Here is a 21,108-nt window from a genome sequence, read left to right as displayed (position 1 = left end):
TGAAGAGTCAACCATACTGTTCACTGCAATTTAGATCCTAGTCTTAAATACCTAGGGTTCATTCTTACCTCAGCAGCTTCTCTCTAAAGCACCTTTTCATGATCTAGTGATGATCACAGACAGTCCTAAGAAAGAAGTCCTAAGAAGGTGGCAAATACTATCCTATAGCTCTAGCATTCACTGCAATTTAGATTCTAATGTATACTCCTTAAAGTCTATTCTTACCTGAGCAGCTTCTCTATGAGCACCTTTCCCATGAAGCCAGTGCCTCCAGTGACGAACACTGAGAGGCCTGCGTAGGTGGCCGCTATCCGGTCCGTCATCGCGTCCACCTCGCTCGCTGAGTAACCCTCGGACGACATGTCGAAGGTTCTGTGGGCAAAAAGAAAGATTAATTAGTTTTTTATTTAATTAAACCATAACTATATCACCTCGATCTTTTCGCGACAAGGAAAAATGTCCGTGCTTTTAAGCGATTTTGTGAAAAATATTATTGGCAGGTAGTTGCTAAGTACCTGATGTTTAGTGAATAAATTGCGGAAACACATGTCTGTTGTATTGAGTAAGATAGGCCCCCTTAATTGATATTTATTGTCCGTGGTGGGTGCATAATTGTTTGTCACCTGTCATCCGCTTTGAAATGGAGGGAAGTCGAACCAATTTCGAACTCCTCCTAATGAGTAAAAGGTAATTATTTAATTTCGTGTAAATGAATCTTTTATAAACGCCTACTTATTATTTTAACGTAAACTGCTAATTACACCGGTCAACAAAAAAAAATTTTTTTTTTGCGCATGGATTTTACTTATTATATTCTGATTATCTAAGCAAATTTATATAAAAAAGTGCGATTACAAATCGAAAATATTTGCTTTTGAAGAAGTTAGCGATTTGAATTTTCCATCTTCATAGTAGAATGTCTCTAAAGACGCACGTCACATTCTCATTGGGATATATTTATAAATAATTATGGGGGCTTATTCGCAAGAACAAGGGGCACGCTTTCATCAAAATATAGTGGGATTTGAGAGACGACGTTACCAAGGCCAGTAAACTGAAAGCATGATAGGGTTAGATTTTTATGAGAAAAATCTTCTATGGAACATGACAGGAAATTAGAACTTTTCATTTTTAATAAATATTTGGACTCTATTTTAAATTTTCTCTTGTGAGAATGAATCTTAAATGGATGTTTGGTATGTTTTAATAATTAGAAAGAATTAAAGAAAGAAAGAAAAAATAATATTTGGCAACAAATTAAATCATCTCTATGTTCATGTTTCATACATTCATTGATATGAATTTTTCTATTTTTTACACATAAAAGCAAATTCAGAATTTTTTTTGTTGTTATTCTTATTTCTAGTTATCTATATATATAAAAGAAAGTCGTGTTAGTTACTCCACTTATAACTCAAGAACGGCTGAACCGATTTAGCTGAAAATTGTCAGGGTGGTAGTTTAGAGCCAGGAGAAGGACATAGGATACTTTTTATCCCGTTTGAAATTTAAAAAAAAGTCTGCTTATTTATTGCCATTAAGGCGGAACAAAGTTTGCCGGGTCAGCTAGTTAAAGCAATAAAAATAAGCTATGCATAACCCGTGCGCAAAAATGCTGTAGACAGTTGTTATTTATTCATAACTAAATATCTTATTATTAACATCATACTCAATATTATATTCACACAAAAATGTGCCTCTATGAAATGGAATGGAGAAGTTTCAATTTTTTTTTCTATTGATAATATAAGTAAAATCAATAATATTGGTGAAAGAATCATGAAAATATCTCTACAAATAAAGAAATTACAGAGCCCTAAAGAAGCGCAACAAATATTTCGCGCCAATTTTGAAAGATGACTTCACGCTAATAATTTGGAGTACAAACAGTCAATCACCCAGCTATTGACAGATCCAACTTTTTATAAATCTAGTAGTTTTAATTTTCCAGCCAGGGTCACCCAAGATTATTTCTTAGTAAAATTGTGTAACCTTTTTGACATATCCAAGACCTGGTCCTGGCCATAATATAAAAAGAAAAAGAAGACTTTGACATTATAGTGTCATTCTTGACAATACATTAGGGGTGGTATAGTTCCAAAATACTGGACTGTCCTATCGATGACATTGACAGTGGGGCGCCACCGTCAATACCGGATCGCTGGTTCCGATTTTTGCCATGTTGGAAACCATATAGTTGAACGATGGTAGCGCCCCCCTGTCATTGAGTTTGGTGGGACAGTTCAGCGTGGGTCATCTATAAGCATTGTGATTGAAACTTGAACAGTGTGCCTACCATGAGTTTACGTTAGGTGTGCTCGCTAGCGACTGCGTAAAAAATGACATTTAAATGTATGACATATTGTGCAGCGCCTCTAGCGGCTACTTTCAAGAAATAAAATCTTCATAGAATTTTTTGACGTATTCGCTAGCGAGCTCACCTAACGTAAACTCATGGTAGGCACACAGGTGTCCTGACATCACGGCACCGCCTATGTTTAAGTTCCACGCGAAAATAACTAATTACTCAGCCATTTCTTGATGGATTTCAAAAATAACTTCACCAGCTTTTTATTTTTGGTCTATATTTTAATCCCATTCAGTAAAATCTAATGTTTTCAACATCACGAAACTTCTCCATTCTGTTAATTCACAACTACCATACAAAAGACATCAACGCGTTTTGGTATACCTACATTTATGTCCGTAATATTTAAGTGACCCCTATGAAAACAAAATTCCTAATTCCTCATAAGGGTCACTTAAAAATTAGGTATTGATGGTGAAAACGGACATTACCTACCTATATTTAACGTAAATGATTTTGTATTAATTAAAATTTAACTAATCGTCTACTCGCGAAAATTTTGACATAAAAATCTTACAAATAAGAACCTAAAATTGTTCTATTTCCAAATATACCAAAAGTATATTTCCATCGCTTTTTACCCCAATAACTTTGTCATATTCAGCACAACACAATTATTATAAGTACCTAATATTTTTTTTCCAATAAAATAACCTAGTATTTCACCAGTTCCAAGAATACCACCTGTTCCCGCCCTTTGCCCAACACTGTCGGATGTCGGCTCGTTTGCGCAAAAGTAAAAGTCTTAAGGCCAGTGTGCCACGGTCGGGAGGGGAATGAACTCAAGCGCACTACCAGAGTAATACAAATGAGTAGGTCATCTTCATAGAAACGCACCGAGCGCGGTTTGTATGTGAGCGCGCCAACACGTATGCGGCGCGCACGCACACACTGACAAAATTTAGCGGGGATTAGCGGGGAGTTGCAGTATTTACTCTGGTTTAACTACGTCAGTGCCTGAGGTACGAGAGGGTGTTTTAACGTCAAACGTCAGTGAGACTTCAGATTTTCTTCAAATTTGTATACCTACTATAGTTCCAAAATACTGAACTGTCCTATCCATGACATTGACAGTGGGGCGCCACCGTCAATACCGGATCGCTGGTTCTGATTTTTGCCATGTTGGAAACCATATAGTTGAACGATGGTAGCGCCCCCCTGTCATTGAGTTTGGTGGGACAGTTCAGCGTGTGTCATCTATATGTCATAATATGTCAATGTCACCCCTGCTCCCCGCTAATCCCCGCTAAATTTTGTCAGTGTGTGCGTGCGCGCCGCATACGTATTGGCGCGCTCACATACAAACCACGCTCGGGCGTTTCTATGAAGATGACCTACTCATTTGTATTTACTCTGGCACTACGCACTATGCATAGTGCGGGATTAATGAATCCTAGCGCTCGTATTCACAAACTTTACTATGAGGTATCATAGCACGGACGCACAGGGTGACACACGAACCAATCACAGAGCTCTATTCAACGCTGTGCGTTCGATTTGCTGCTTCACTTAAACAAGCAACGTTTGTGAGAGAGAACTGCTCCTGAATTCATAATCTTACTTCTTACTAATATAATAAATGCGAAAGTGTGGATAGGTAGCTACTAATTGTTACTCTTTCATGCAAAATCTAATGAACGAGTTTTAATAAAACTTTATAGTATTGTTGTTTATACATCAGTATATCAGATATAAATTATCTATGGCCGAAGGTGGAAGCGAGCTTCACCCGGAATCCTCAACGACGGAGGAACTGGCTATCTTACCTCTAACTGCCGGAACACAACAATGCTGTTAACATTGTTGTCATGGCGACAGACTTAGGTAAGATGTTGGTACCAACCAAACCAAACAGAAAAATCTGCCCCCACTGGGAATCGAAGCAGGGACCTCTGCGTCTGAAGCAGATGGTCTTACCACTAGACCACAGAGGCGGTTAACGGTTGTTTGATATGTGTAATGTGTATGTTATAATTATTTTAATATAAATATTACAATCTTATATTACAATAATATAATAAAATCTATAGCAATAAAGAAAAGATGATTTGATAGGTTATTTGCTAACATTAAATGTAATTTCAAATTGGCAATGTGAGCGCTTTGGATATAAATCTGTAAGCTCACTTGCATTTAATTAAATAAATAAAGAAATAAATAAATAGGTTATTTAATCTCCACTGCAGGAGTACAATAGATGTTACGTGCACATAAATACCCAAAGGCTTCTTCACTAGATAAAAGCCTTTTCTAAAGCACTTGATTGATTGCAGAACTGTCTAGATTTTACGTAAAAGCATCCTTGACTCAATGAAAAACAGTCATGCTACTCTTATATGACTGTTACATGACCACGAAAATGCTACCTAAATGACTATTACATGTCTCAAATGGTACTTTCGCGTAATGCCAACATTTGTTGAGCCCAATTTTGAAACTGTCAAACAGTCTTTAATGTAAACATTATGAAAGAGTTAAGATCCTTGTTTGAGTGAGAATTGATGTGTAAGACGTATTTTTCCATTATCACACACCTAGGTCACAGCCTAGGTATTGCCTAACACTAAAGCCCAGAACAGACGGTGAAACGCAACTGCAACGAAACTGCAACTTTGTGATGATTCTGATGAATGAAACTGAAACTGAAAGTTTCAAAAACTGGTCGCGTCATGTGTGGTCTCTCAACGGACGCTATGGCAGAAACTTAGATGCAACTCAAAAGTAACTAGCAGTTGCAGTTTCGTTGATTCTTCTCAACACTGGCCCATTTATTGTCCCGAAACAGTGGTAAATTTAAAATAATACTGAGACGTTACTGGACGCTAGCTATCACCATCTTACCTAAATCTGTCGCCATAACAACAATTTTAACAGCATTGTTGTGTTCCGGCAGTTAGAGGTAAGATAGCCAGTTCCTCCGTGGTTGAGGATTCCGGGTGAAGCTCGCTTTCACCTTCGGCCTGATCATCACTTACCATCAGGTGAGATACAGGCCAAGAGCTTCCTCGTTGTGGATAAAAAAGTGCAAAAAATAAGTTTTGTGGGATATGATGCTCAACCACAATAAGGAAGCTAGATGTTAGTGCTTCCTTCCGAGCGGGTGTTATGCTCGGGGACCAAGGTCCAATTTACACCATCTTGGTTTGTCTATATATACTTGGCAGGATATAAAACTCCGTCACCGCGATGCAGGTTTGTATGAGCGACGGAGTGTGCCATAGTGGGTTCTATATTGGCTCACATAAAATTGTAAATCCTATTCTTTGTCTTACTACCGATTTGTGTTCATAATAATCTCTCTTCATAATTTTATTTTTCATACTTTTTTTATTCATACATTTTTATTACTACCATCGGAGCTCATAACAGTTAATAATCATAATTTTTTTATCAATACTGTTACTACCAAGAACCATTTAAAATACATAATTTTTATTTTCAGATTTTTTTTCTTCATAACATTCATTGATCATATTGTTTTAATTAATAATGTTGTTACTAAGAACATACTTCAACTCATAATGTTGTTGTTCCGAATAATTTACTTTATAACAGACATACTCGTATCCTTAAAAAAATCATATATAATTTAATAGAGTAGATAAGCATGCAGAGCATGCAGCATGAAAGCAAGCATGCAGCATGCATTGGTATCTCCTCGTCTCCGGCGCTGCGGGATGTGCAGCCCTTCCGCCCTTGCGTAACGAGGCTCAGGCACCCACGCTTGCTTCCGCAGCTTCGGCTTTTTGGATCGCCATCGGCGCCTTCGGCGCCTCGGCGACCAGCCTCAGCCGCTCCAGCTCGCCCGGGCGCCTGAGCCTCGTTACAGCGGGCGAGGGCTGCCCTCCCTCCGCGCCTCCGGCTTTTAAATTACACTCTAGGGGTAGGGCAGACAAGACTACGTGGAGTCGGTTTTGCAGCGATTCGTTTCTGTCACGTTAGTTTTGTGGCACAAAATATTGCCTGTTTTGGACCATTTCAAATTAATTTAATGTTAAAATACGATTTAATACGAATATAGACATCATGATTTTCAATAATATGGATAAATACACTTATGAGTAATAAATTTATGAAAACAAATATTAGGATACATCACATTTATGAATATTATAGTTATTTATTCGAATGATTATGAGTTTCGATCATTAGTATAGAAAAATATATGAAAACAAATATTAGTAAAAACTAAGTGTATGATTAGTGATATTATGAATATCAATGATTATGTTTTTAAATATGTAGGTTTTAAATTTTTTATGAAGAATGATCATTATGGTATCAAATTGTATGAGAAATATTTTCGGACCTATGTTCTTAGTAACAACATTATTAATTAAAACAATATGATCAATGAATGTTATAAAGAAAAAAGATCTGAAAATAAAAATTATGTATTTTAAATGGTTCTTGGTAGTAACAGTATTGATAAAAAAATTATGATTACTAACTGTTATGAGCTCCGATGGTAGTAATAAAAATGTATGAATAAAAAAAGTATGAAAGATAAAATTATGAAGAGAGATTATTATGAACACAAATCGGTAGTAAGACAAAGAATAGGATTTAGAATTTTATGTGAGCCAATATAGAACCATTTAAAAGAATGAAGCACGCAATTTTGGGCAGTCCACATCTCGTAATAAGACCGGTTATTGCCAAATAATGAAGGACGACCGTCGAAACACGCGTTTGACCTAGTAAGAGTGTCAAGAGCATAGTGAATGAATCCAGCTCCATGGTTCCGGCCATAGACATATAGAGAGATGCCTGATGCGCTGAGTTTGAAACTGAGTGTCAGTTCGATTTCGATTCCCACTGGGAATCGAACCCGGGACCTCTGCGTCTGAAGCAGGTGGTCTTACCACTAGACCACAGAGGCGGTTGTAGGACAAATCCTTCATTTTACTATTATAATATTCTGTATCCTTAACATGTCTTACTGACAGATCGGTCAGTACTTTTTTATGCAAGACAAGGCAGGTATTTGACCGCAATCGCACCTGGTGTTAAGTGAGACGCAGTCTAGGATGGTACATATCTGCCCTGTAAGTGCCTATTCACTCTCGCCTTGAAAACGTCCGGATTATAATGTTCAGGAAATACAGCAGCAGGCAGCGAATTCCAGTCCCTAGCTGTTAGTAGGTATTATAAAAGAGTCGTCGAAACGCTTAGTGCGAGCTGGTGGAATGTCGACTTCCGAACAAGACTTGTACGCTAATCTACTCGTATGTATAGTAGCCAAATTGGCATGAATTATTGTTTGCATAACACACAGTTGTGACCCAGTTTTGTCTTATAAATGGTCAAGGCCATGACGTCTCAGATTGACCTACACTGGACAGGTATTAAGGTACAACTTTGCGTGCTTAATAAGTAATTAGTAATCACACCATATCTTATTTTACTAATATTATAAATGCGAAAGTAACTCTGTCGGTCTTGCTTTCACGCCTAAACCACTGAACCGATTTTGATGAAATTTGGCATAGAGATAGTTTGAGTCCCGGGAAAGGTCAAAGGATAGTTTTTATTCCGGTTTTTGAAACAGGGACGAGCGCGGTAAAGTTTTTCTGTGACAGACAAAATTTAACAGTAGCGGATTTGGCAAGTTGAAAGACGTTCTACACATTTTCAAAAACATGGCACTCAATTTTATAAATTAATTTAAATTTACATAAATTACATATTTTGACCCACGTAAGTAGTTTTTGGAGTAAACAAGTCAATCACATCATGGGTACCGTAACTTCTGGACATTTCTATAGCAAATAATGTAAATAGTAGTGCGTAACGATTCTTTCTCAGAAATGTCACTTCACCCAGCCACTTGTTATGCAAGACTAAGAAAAAAATTGGTAAGAGCAAGACGCGCAAACAATATTTGAGTTCCGTATAAACGAAAAATCTAAAAAGAATGTTTGGCATTTTTGTAGAGTTACTAGATATTTAAATCAGTTATGTATTTTTTGCAATTTAGCTTTTTATAAACACTTCATTTATGCCCGTTTGCCCATTTTTAAGTCACCCCTATGAAAACAAAATTGCTGTTATGTGTTATTATAGGGGTCACTTAAAAATTAAGGATTGATGGTGAAAACGGGCATTAGTCTGTCTCCACTTCAGGAGTATGAAGATCTCCAATTTGCTAGAGGCAAAAGGATTTGGCTTACACTCCCCACGCTGGCCAAATGGGTTGGGAAGACACTTAAACAAGGCTCAGTATTATTCTAACCCTACCACTGCTTTGGGATAAAATACCATAAGTAGCTACTTAATTGTATTATACAGGGTGTGGCGTAAATAGTGATCCAAAGCAAAAGGGTCGATACACACACTGTACCAGTGTACCTCAGTAGGTACCACATACCAGTATTAAAAAAAAATATGTTAAAGGGTGTTCAAAAAGCAAATGTAGATTCAACCGATTTGCAAATAGTGAGTATTAAATTTCGAAACAAATTTGTTTATTAAAAAACATTAAAATACTGGTATGTGGTACCTCAATGTACAGTGTATCGACCCCTTTGCTTTGGACCACTATTTACGAAACATTCTGTATAACAAGAAAACAATACAAATACATAAAATTTTCTGGCATTTCAAAAGTTTTCGTTCATAATATTATCGTAAGATGAACTTTGAACTATGACTATGTTAACAACGTTGTTAAGAGCATTGTGTTTCGGCAGTTGACAGTAAGATAGCTAGTTCCTCTGTGTTTGAGGATTCTAAGTGAAGCTCGCTTCCATCAGGTGAGATGCAGACCAAGAGCTTCTTCGTTGTGAATAAAAGTAGTTGTTAAAATAATGATCATTTAATTTTGGTGAATAAAAAGGTCGATTTTCCTAAGGATCAGTTCCAATGACAGTTTTACTTTCCCCCGGGACCAACTTGACTCCACTGGTTGGGTTATTGGCGGTCAAGCTGTAGATCCTGGCTACACAGGAGTTGCTGCGGTGGAAGGTTATAATTATAATGTTAAGGCATGCAGACCAAGAGCCTCTCCGTTGTTACTGAAAAAATACGTTTTAAAAAAAAATGTTAAAAAAAAAACTGACAAAAGTCAGGGATGCAGGCCAAGAGCCTCTCCGTTGTGGGTAAAAAATACGTTTTTTCTACCACTTAAGGAACCCTAAATCATCATTGCAATGTTTAGAGCAAACTGCTAATAAGACCAACAAAATGGCAGGTCTATAAGTGAACCCGAGCGTCTCGTTGCAACACAAATAACACAATGTTGGGCAACGTCGTGCAACATGACTAGTGCCTTAGGACTGGCTGAGACAGTCCTAGTATTACGAGCAATTCGTATCTATCTATATTTATAAAAGCAAAAGGTCACTGACTTACTGACTGACTCACTCACTCTCTCACTCATTCACTCACTCACTCATCACGAAATCTCAGAAACTACAAGTGCTAGGAGTCTCAAATTTTGCATGGGGGTTCCTTTTAGAACGTAGGTACTCACTAAGACAGGATTTTGCAAAATTCAACCCGTAAGGGGGTAAAACGGGGTCCACGCATTCGAAATCGCGGGCGGCCGCTCGTACTAAAAAGGGGAAGGATTTGTTTGTTAGTACGCGCTAATCTCAGGAACTACTGGTCCGATTTGAAAAATTATTTCTCTGTTGGATAGCCCATTTATAATGGAAGGCTTTAGGCTATGTAACATCAACTTACAGCCAATAGGGGCGGAGCAGTAAAGTTGCAATAACGAGAAATACAGCTAGTTAAATTATAATGCAAAAGTACCTCTTTCTGTCTACCTATTTCCTTTCCAACCACTCACTGACATAATTATAGTATAGTTGAGATAGTTTGGGACACAAGGAAAAACTTAACATACTCGTATTTATTTAATTTCTTTAAGTTGACTTTTTATTAGCTGTACCACTGCTTCGGGACAATAATTATGAACCAGTGCCACTTGTGGTCTAAACTGAATAAAACATTTTTTATTTTGATTTTTGAGTGCTGAGAAGAAGCATCGCAACGAACTCAGTCACTATTGTCACTTACGCCAGTATTCACAAACGATGCTTGCTTAAGTGAAGCAGCAAATTGAACGCACAGCGTTAAATAGCCGCTTTGTGTTCATGTGTGACCCTGTGCGTCCATGCGCACTGTGAGACCTCATAGTAATGTTTGTCGTTTGCGTCGGTCTCGTATTACGTAACGTAACGTAGACTCCCGTGAACTGCCTCACCTCCATTACGACTAAATTGACAACGACATCTGTTTCCAACTTATTAAGTTGTTCGCATTAACATAGAATGGCTCGTCTCGTCAAATGTATTGACAAATGTAGGAATAATTAAGATTTTAGCTGTTGTTTCTGGTAAAAGCGCTTTTTCTATAGCAAAAAATATATTGACGACAAATTTTTTTTTATCCACAACGAGGAAGCTCTTGGCCTGTATCTCACCTGATGGTAAGTGACGATTAGGCCGGAGGTGGAAGCGAGCTTCACCCAGAATCCTCAACCACGGAGGAACTGGCTATATTACCTCTAACTGACGGAACACAACAATGCTGTTAACATTGTTGTTATGGCGACAGACTTAGGTAAGATGGTGGTAGCTAGCCAGGCGGACATAGAACAAGCCCTACCACCAACCAAACCGAACAGAAAAATCTGCCCCCACTGGGAATCGGACCCGGGACCTCTGCGTCTGAAGTAGTTGGTCTTACCACTAGACCACAGAGGCGGTTAAACAAAAACGAACGAACGAACGAATCTACACGAGCTGACACGAGCGCGATTCTGTCTTGTCTATTATACGATAGGCATAGAGGATATGGCATACAGTCCCAACGCTGGCAAAGGCCTGATGATCATCATTATTATTATCATCATTTCAGCCAAATGATGTGGACTGCTGAACAAAGACCTACAATGATTTCCTGACTGGGAAGTTGGCAGTGGACTGTTTCCAGCGCCTTCCTGCAACCTTTATGAGGTCATCTGTCTACCTTGTGGGTGGACGTCACACACTGCCCTGAAGCCTGAAGGCTTGATATCACATACTTTCCCTGAAGTCGCCTTTTACTACATCCACGGGAAGCTTTGGAAAAAACACTCCACTAAATCTTAACTCAACAGGCGAAGCTGTGTACAACAGCTAGTTTTATTGCAATGGACATTATAGAAGCATTTTTAACTTTTGGATAAACCCAAAAATGTTAAATTTGAACGCGAAAGTAGCAAACTGGCACATATTGGACCGGGTTATGGTGCAACCACCAAGGTCAAGTTTTGTACACGCAATGTGGTCACCTTGAATTCTGCTTGGCCATAAAAATCGTATATCTGCTTTCATAACAAAAGTGGCTCAATATAACCACAAAATATGCTCGCAAGCAAGCGGCATATGCTGAGTGGAGTCCCATTGCGATGGACATCGCTGTTGCAACAGGGTGGCACTGCTCAGTTCACTTTTTATTTCCTTGTTATATTTATGTGCTATTTCTGTAATTTTTCCGTATACTTTCTTTGTTCTCTGAGTGATGTTCATCGTAACAAATATTTTTTCTTTCTTTCAAGCGTTTCGCTCTTTTGATGAACAGCTAGGGACTGGAGTTTCTTTCGGAGGACTTTCCCCAACACTATTAATCCAGGCCTCTTCAAGGCGAAGAGCATCAATCAATCAGAAATGATCAGGAGATCCGTAAACGAACTAAAGTCGCTGACATAGCCCGACGGATTAGCAAGCTGAAGTGACAATGGGCAGGGCACAGTGCTCAGAACTGACGACTGAGTAAGGTTCTGGAGTACAGGCCATTTACCGAAACGCAGCGTGGGACATCCACCCACAATGGACACAACCCCATAAAGGTAGCAGGAAGGCGCTGGATGCAGGCCGCTGCCAACCGGTCAATAGGCAATCATTGGGGGAGGCCTATGTTCAATAGTTAAACGTTCTGTGGCTAAAATGATGATGATGATGATAGTCTGGTATCTTCTCTTCAAGACAAAAGTCTTTGACCAGTCAGTGTGTGTTGACAAAAGTCTTTGACCATTCAATCTCCCTTACTGCACTCCCCACGCTGGCCAGACGGGTTGGGGAGGCCTGATGTTCGCATATTTGTTCCTTAGTCGCCTCTTACGACATCCACGGGAAGAGTGGACGCCCGTATTCACAAACATTACCATGAGGTCTCACAGTGTGCGTGGACGCACAGGGTGACAAATTAACCAATCACAGAGCTCTATTCAAAGCTGTGCGTTTGATTTGCTGCTTCACCGTTGGTGAATACGGTTAATATACGCGGACGGAGGCTAGCAATAAAAATAATAAATGTTTATTGTTAATTGTACCCAATGAGATGGTATCATTTACTACATAATAACATGTAGTAGCATGTACTCACTAAGGAAAAACATTGTAAAACTAATTACTCAGGACTGCACAAAGTTACGTGTATGTCTACAATTTATTCACGACGTTTAAATTAACTGACAAGACAAAAACATTTTTGGTGTGTAACTGCTGTTACGTAAATATTATGTTTATTTAAATAATACATACAATGAACGCGTGGACCCCGTTTTACCCCCTTAGGGGTTGAATTTTGCAAAATCCTGTCTTAGTGAGCACCTACGTTCTAAAAGGAACCCCCATGCAAAATTTGAGACTCCTAGCACTTGTAGTTTCTGAGATTTCGTGATGAGTGAGTCAGTCAGTCAGTGACCTTTTCCTGATTAGTTTTAGATTTAGTACAAGTGGGCAGGCCCCCCATTAGGTGGACTGACGATCTGGTGAAGGTCGCGGGAGGTGCCTGGATGCAGGCAGCGTAGGTAAGCTTCGCTGTCGTTTGACGTTACAAAAACAAATACCTCAGGCACTGATTTAGTTTAAACGCTATACCTATAGACAATTTAGATTAAAAAAAAACTGAAAAACGTGACGCTTTCTCCGCCCGCCTAATTCATGATTATTATTGCGTCAAAGCGCCATTACTGACGTCATTGTTAAGTCCAAAACATACGTTATTAATAGTTATTATTACTCTTGTCAAATGTTTGTAAATATTTGGTTGACATTTCTACTAGTTTTCCGCCCGCCGCGGCTTCGCCCCCTGAAATTTTGTCTGTCACAGAAGAACTATATCGCGCGCGTCCATGTTTCAAAAACCGGGATAAAAACTATCCTATGTCCTTTCCGGGGACTCAAACTATCTCTATGCCAAATTTCATCAAAATCAGTTCAGTGGTTTAGGCGTGAAAGCAAGACAGACAGAGTTACTTTCGCATTTATAATAAATACTAGCTGACCCGGCGAACTTCGTACCGCCTTAGCGTAGAGATTTTCTTTATATTTTTTTCCGTAAAAACCTTGTACAGAGTATTAGAAAACTACAAAAAAAAAAATCAGCCAAATCGGTCAACCCGTTTTCATGTTATGTCGTGACAACGGAAAACGGGTTTCATTTTTATATATATAGATAGATAAGTATAGATACGAGTAGTATAGATTACGTACATGCTCTTACACTACGCATTTCTATTATACTAACAGTGCCCGCGACTTCGTACGCGTGAAAATAATGTGAATATTTCATGCAACATTTTTCTTTACTGCTCCGCCCCTAATGGCTGCAGGGTGATGTTATACATATAGCCTAAAGCCTACCTCGATAAATGGGCTGTCCAACACAAAAATATTTTTTCAAATAGGACCAGTAAGTACCTACCTAGTTCCTGAGATTAGCGCGTTCAAGCAAACTCTTCAACTTTAAAATATTAGCGTACTCATAGGTATTTACGAATAGGTAATTATTATAATTAAGGAATTCTTCGAACTGTCATGTCACACCATTAACCTCTATGTCGGTCACAGACATTTCTCTAGATGTGTCTCTACGTCATACACACATGTTTGTACACGAGGAGAACTACACGTCATTGTCAATCTTGCTGCAGTAGATTTCATATTATGTATAAATCACCATTGATTTTAAATTGTACCTACTCGAACAAAAGTAAGATTGTTTGGTCAGTAGCGAGTCTTTCAGTTACTAAAAGCATTACTCAACCAAATCCTTTATGAAGAAAGCTTAGGATATTATGTCCTTGTAAAGTAAATGATTATTTAAATTACAACAGTGCATGAACTTTACCTGCCTACCTCACATATCTTATGACATATCTTGTAAATAGTATTTCCCGTAATAAGTAAGAGGCTTATAAACTTGACTTAAGTATGCCCGTTTTCATCATCAATCCCTAATTTTTAAGTGACCCCTTTGAAAACAAAATTCCTATTATGTGTTACCATAAGGGTCACTTAAAAATTTAGGGACTTCTTCTTCTAAGTGGTAGCAGGGCAAGCGTACTTATATAAGTACCTTAAATACTAATGTAGTGCGAAAAAAAAAAGTGCGAAAGCCTTTCAGGAGCCTTAATTTATATTTGTATCATAATCATTTTGCTCTACCATAGCGCTTGAGAGAAACATTTGGCAAGTGCTGAGAATAAGCGCCGCATAAACTTGGCTTACTTCTGCCAAACTAAGCTTGTATCTGTCATGAATATCACTTTATCTAAAGGGTGATCTTATTTTGCGACAGCAAATTTTTTGCACGTTTTTGAGCAAACTCCCATTTAAAATGGACGATAGGATCAAAATCATGCGCTTATGTATACTTTTATAACAAGAAACGTTTTTACCAAAATAGTAAATTTTAGTCAAGGTAGGTACTTACTAAATCTTGCCTACATCATTTTTATTATTTTGTGTCGTATTAGGGAATATCTTGAAAAAAGTGCTTCTTTTGTATATTTATATGTTCGTGGAAGAAAATATTCCCATTTAAGCTGGTTTCAAGACACCAAAGCAACACACACGACTCGTCACTCGATGCAAGCTCAAATTCAAGTGTTTCAATGTTTTCATATACTTAATTATCACTTCACTACACTTAGAGCACAAAATAACACCAGAATTACAGACTATAGTCCATTAATAAAACGTCAATAATATCCTAATAAGCATCAAAAGAAGTCGACCATGCTTTCCGTTCAACTACCCTTCTGCATCGGCAAATTAAACTATGAGTGGAGTTGCAGCACCAAAAAGGTCCCCGTCTCAGCTTGAACGGGGTACGAACTTAACGGTTAACGCCCATATTCACAACATCACTATGAGGTCTCACAGTGCGCGTGGACGCACAGGGTAACACAAAAACCAATCACAAAGCTCTATTCAATGTTGTGCATTCTATTTGCTGCTTCACGTAAGCAAGCATCGTTTGTGACTACGGTCGTAAAACTGCCACAAATGACACTTTTTCTAGAAGGGCAGGGTTATACAAAGAATTCAGATAAATTACGTCAGAATCAAGTTGCCTTATCACAAAATATTGACAACAATATTGCCAAATGAGTAGTCCGTTAATTCTTGCGCGGATAACCTTGACCCCGTTCGTTTAGGTCTTGTTGTGATTGCCGCGAATGACTTGCACGAAACACTGATTCATTGAGTACTATCTCTTAATAACAAAATAGCAGATGCATAATAAACTAAATATCAGCGTATAGCAAAGTCTAACAACAGGGTTACGGGACTATCCCACCGCTCGTTCCCACCGCTGCAAATCCTGTATAGCCAGGTTCTACAGCTTGACCGCCAATAACCCAACCAGTGAAGGTTGAGTAGTCCCAGGGGATATAACTTCACTTCCCTTCGTTGCAATGCGGGAGACAGTATAACCACAGAATAATAATAAGTAGGCCTACTACGTACAGAAGTTTAACTTCGCGAGGGTATTTAAAAAAATGTATGCTCAATGTCATTAACAATATGGTATAATTTAGCCTGTCTCAAGAGTCATGCACCATTTTGTTGACAAACGTCAGTGATCGGCAATGCGCCGAAGCTATAGGGCTGACTTCGGTAAAATGATGTGACGTGAGGTACCAAACTGCGGAAAATGGCGGAGGAAATACATGATATAGCATGAATTATCATGAATAATATTAACTACTTATTTACCTCTCAGTGTCTTGAGGCAACTTAAAAAGTACATTCTGTGTTTTTATTATTATTTAGGCAGTTAAATACTGCACAGTATTTAGTACACCATTATCTTTATTTTCTTCCATCATACACAAGAATACGCGTGCGTGAGTCAATGTTCGCTCGTATGTGAGGCCTTGTCGAATAGTATCCTGTAGGTGGGCCATCGTGCGTGTTTTGTTTTAGATGTAAACTCGCGGAGATGAACAGGCCTGTTATAACTTTAATTTACTAAAAGACATTATAATAAATCAGACCGACAATGATTTCCATTCAACTTCCCTCCACTCCCAACTACAATTATGAAGATGTTACACAGAGTAGAACTAGAACACCATAGTATGGTAGCGACTTAAAAGTGTCATTCAATAACAATCGTCTTGGTAGTTAAAATATCAAGATGATTAAAAGCTCCAGTTTCCTCTCCCAACCAAATGGAACCCAAAAATGGAACAATCATAATCAAATTTCAGTTTAGTCGAGTTAATTTAATGTCTTTGACACAAAAGATGAAATAATATAAAGACTCTACCTACCTAAACAAATAAATAAATCGTTTCTACACTGACAAAGGAAAAAGCAAATACAAATGTAGTATTTCAAAACATATTTCAACGTTGCCAAAAGTGATGAGCTCAATGTAAACACTGCTTAAAAAAGGGCACGGCACTGATTCAGATCTTGCCAGAAAACGCACGAAACGCACGAGAATTGAATAAACTTCATCCGTTCTTGGTAATTATAATAATACATAACTATTATGTTGGCCCTACCGTGGTGGTAGGGCAGCTTAGATAGCTTCAAGAGTTGAAAAGAAGTAGCAAAAGGCACTCATTAAAGGAGTAGAATTTGAATTATACACAACACAACGTTATTATTACTTGGTTGTTTCAACCAACACATTGTCATGCAAATATTTTAATCTCATTTCTAACTAAATCGAATTTAAATTTAATGTTAGGAACTTTTGAAATCTTTAATATTTGAAATGAAATAATGAATATCCATGAAACCTATTTTATAATTGAATGATATTATGACAATTATTAAAAATAGATACGAGTACATATTTCCAATTTCTTGATTTTCGCATTGTTTTTCCGACATCCACGGAAAGAGTGGCGGTTTTGCCATTCTAGATTACCGGAACCATTATAACCTATTCAAAATAAGTATGGAATTATTATTCTCATGGGTGAATACCTACATAACAATGAATGAGTAGGTACCGTAATTACAAGAGTTCATGGACTATACCTACCTGCGAGTACTTAACTCGCAGTTATTAATATTATTATTTCTTTATTCAAGTTTCTTTCTTATTTTTATTTTTTTCTTTTTACAATGCCTAATTATCAAAAAATAAAAATACATTATAAAAACAAAAATCTTAAAAATAGTTAACCCGCTGGCAGCGGAGCAGGGCCCAGGCTACCGGTGGTCAGGGTCACAGGCTGAGGAACCTCCGGACAATGCGTGCCGTGCTGAGGATCACCGCCTTTTGAATCTGACCCTTGAGCCAACCATCTAGCGAGAGCTTCTTTAGATGTTGGTCGAAGCTCTTCGCTATTAGCCCGTTCGCCGAGACAACTATCGGGACAATGATCGTCGAGTCAACATCCCACATGGCGGTCACCTCGTGGGCCAAGTCAAGGTATTATTAAGTATATCTTGTAAATTGTTTTCTATCTTAGACAGAGGCGGAAGGTGACCGAGTTTCTTTCGCCATTTCTCACCAGACGATATGTTTTCCCGAGGTGGTGGTAGACCAAGGAATATGGTCTACCAAAAGAGCGAATTAGCCCTATAAGCTCTTTAAGCTCTACAATTACTAATTAGTAAGTATTTCTTTTCTTAAAATTTTCGCAAAGTAGCAAATATGCTTGATTTCGCAGAGGAGTTATTTGATTGAATTTTTCGCAAAGTTGCTAGTATGCTTGAATTTTCCGAAGAGTTTGGAAAAGTAGAGTCTAAAAGATATTGTAAGAGCGAATCAGCCCTGTAAGTTACATACAGTTTTTGCAATATTCCTTTGATTGTAACTAATTATCGCGAATAATAAAAATACAATCTAGATAAGACTGTATTAGTGAAACAGCCCTATAAGTTCTACAGTGTGTATTCTCTTGGATTTTTCGCGATATTAATAAAAATAATAAAAATGACACTGTGCAAAGGTGAATCAGCCCTATAGGTTCTATTGTAGGTATATTGTATATTCCTTTGTAGTCCAGTCAATATTGACTTCGAAAATCTATGATTTCTTATATGGTGTTAGGCTCCAAGAAGTTTACACCCAAGTTTGCCTGAAACCCCTGTGCATTTACCATGGTGGTCGAAAAACTGGCATTTTTTGTCACTTTTTGCTCTCATTCTCACAAACTATAATTTTGGCTTCAGTTTTCTGCAAAGTTTTAAAAAAACTAAAAGACTCTAGTATCTTGTACACGCGAACAAACTTTTAAAATTAAAATAATTACTGTGTTTATGTCTTTTCTTGTAATTACGCAAAGTAAAAAAATACAATCTAAAGGATAATACAATTTTTAGAATTTATTCCTTTGCCTGAATTTCCCTTAAAAACACTATAGAAGACATAGAAGCCGTTTCAAAAGGCTCCAAAACATGCACTTGCCTATTTAATAAAAAAAATGGACTCACCGATTTTTGAATTCAGAATCAGAACTGAACGTGTGCACTGAAAGAGGTTTTGTTTGTAACTAGACGACGACTGCGATCGCTAAAGGACGACGGCTCGTTGCGACAGAATTGCGAAGGCTAGAGCCGTGGCTGGAAGGCAGCGGATCGGTGCCTAGACAGTTTGTGACAGGTTTAGTTTGGAAATCACTTCGCGCGACTTAAGTACAAAACGACGGAAAGAGGTAATTTCGGAATTTAATTTGAACGTATTAACTTTGTGTAGGGGGCTAGGGGCTGAATAAACAAAAATTACATTAATGAAAGTTAAAATAACTAAATGTCGCGTTAAGACCCGTGTTTTAAATAAAAGTTTATAATTTAAAGTTTCGAAATTTTCACATATTAATTATTACTTTTCTTTGTCCATGCCTTTGCGCTGTCTCTCTCTTTCTCTCAAAAAATAATTTGCACAAAAAATGACTTTTTAGAAAATAATTTTATGCTATACAATACACGATATTTTATAAGAGTTTTGAGACAACTTTTGTAATGCCAAATTAAAAGTTAAAACCAATTTTATTTATAACTTTATTCTCTCTCATTCCAAGGTCTCACGCTGTAGGTATTTGACTGGACTATACATAAAATTCGTCACATGTCTTTTGGCCATGTGCGATTCGCTGATATATGTAGTAACGCCCGTATTCACAAACATTACTATCTCACAGTGCGCTGTGCGTTCGATTTGTTGCTTCACTTAAGCAAGCATCGTTTGTGAATACGGGCGTTAGTCTCATCATTGTGGCTTGTTTAACATATCCATCTTTGTAACTTTAAGAAAGAGCGGGGCCTCCTAACGCAGGTAGGTATTATACTTAAAAGGAAACCCAGTCACTTACCACAATATGTTAACTTCAAAGATACTGAATAAATGTTTTTCATTTTCATTTTTCATCACTACACGTTACACCTAGATGTAGTCAAACAATCCCCGCCCGCGTTCAAACCGCAGCTCTACCACTAGTCCTTGGTCCTTATACCTCAGATTATAAGCGTCAAAATGGCGTATTTATCTACTGCAACGTTTTGACCTAATAGGGCAAAATGGACAGCACATAATACTATGCATTTTTGTCGGAAAATGGTACTTATTATAAACGACATAAGATGGCAGTGTTTATCTTGGTTTGCTGAGTAACTGAGGCAACAAGCACATCCGAAGTAAATGTTTGCAAAATGAGTAATTTTCTCTTCTCTACGAGTATACTTATGTACTTATACCACAGAATAAGGGGGCGTCCATAAATTACGTGAGACTTTTAGGGGGGGGAGGGGGTCAACGAAAACCTCACTAAATCTCACGTGGGGGAGAGGGGGGGTCTCGGAAAATATCACGTAATTTTTCCCACAAGAAATAGAGTAAAATTGCCAGAAAACTGGGTTATTGAAGTAAAAAAAATGTTTTTTTTATGATGATAATGACAATTTATTCTAAACCGTCTAATTAAATTAAACTAAAAATGCCTCCATCTGCATTTGTGAACACTAAAGATGCAGAATAAATGTGCCACGCGCAGTGTAGGGTTCTGTAGTTGTCTGTCGTTACCACAATATATTAATCAGAAGCAAGCAATTACTTCATCTAAAGTCACTTTTCATATTGTTTTCTTCTAAGAAATTTTTACTGGTTAAAAAATTTTATAATACATGAGTCAAATAACTATTACTCTCTTAAACTAAGTAATGTATCTTAACCGTTATAGTTTTCCTTGAAAAAAATTCATCCCCACTTTACATGCAGGGGAGCTACACTAGAATTATTATTTTTTTCAAAATTTTATTTTACCGTTTTGTCGGCGTTTTTTAACGATTAGTTTACATTTACATTTTTTAAGTACTAGTTTACTTTTTATTAATATTTAACCATTAGTAGCAAAATTTAACAATTAGTTATTTTAACTATGAATCAAAAAACTGGTCCTAGATTGAAGCAATGAGGGCTATCGTTTTTATACTTAACAGTTGGCACCCCTGGCGATTGACAGGACCTTACTCTACAGTGGCGCCATCTTGATG

This window comes from Ostrinia furnacalis, unplaced genomic scaffold (genome assembly GCF_004193835.3).
Source record: "Ostrinia furnacalis isolate ACB-3 unplaced genomic scaffold, ASM419383v2 OfSCF7055, whole genome shotgun sequence".
NCBI classification, from domain to species: domain Eukaryota; kingdom Metazoa; phylum Arthropoda; class Insecta; order Lepidoptera; family Crambidae; genus Ostrinia; species Ostrinia furnacalis.
Note: the sequence above shows the minus strand (reverse complement) of the source record.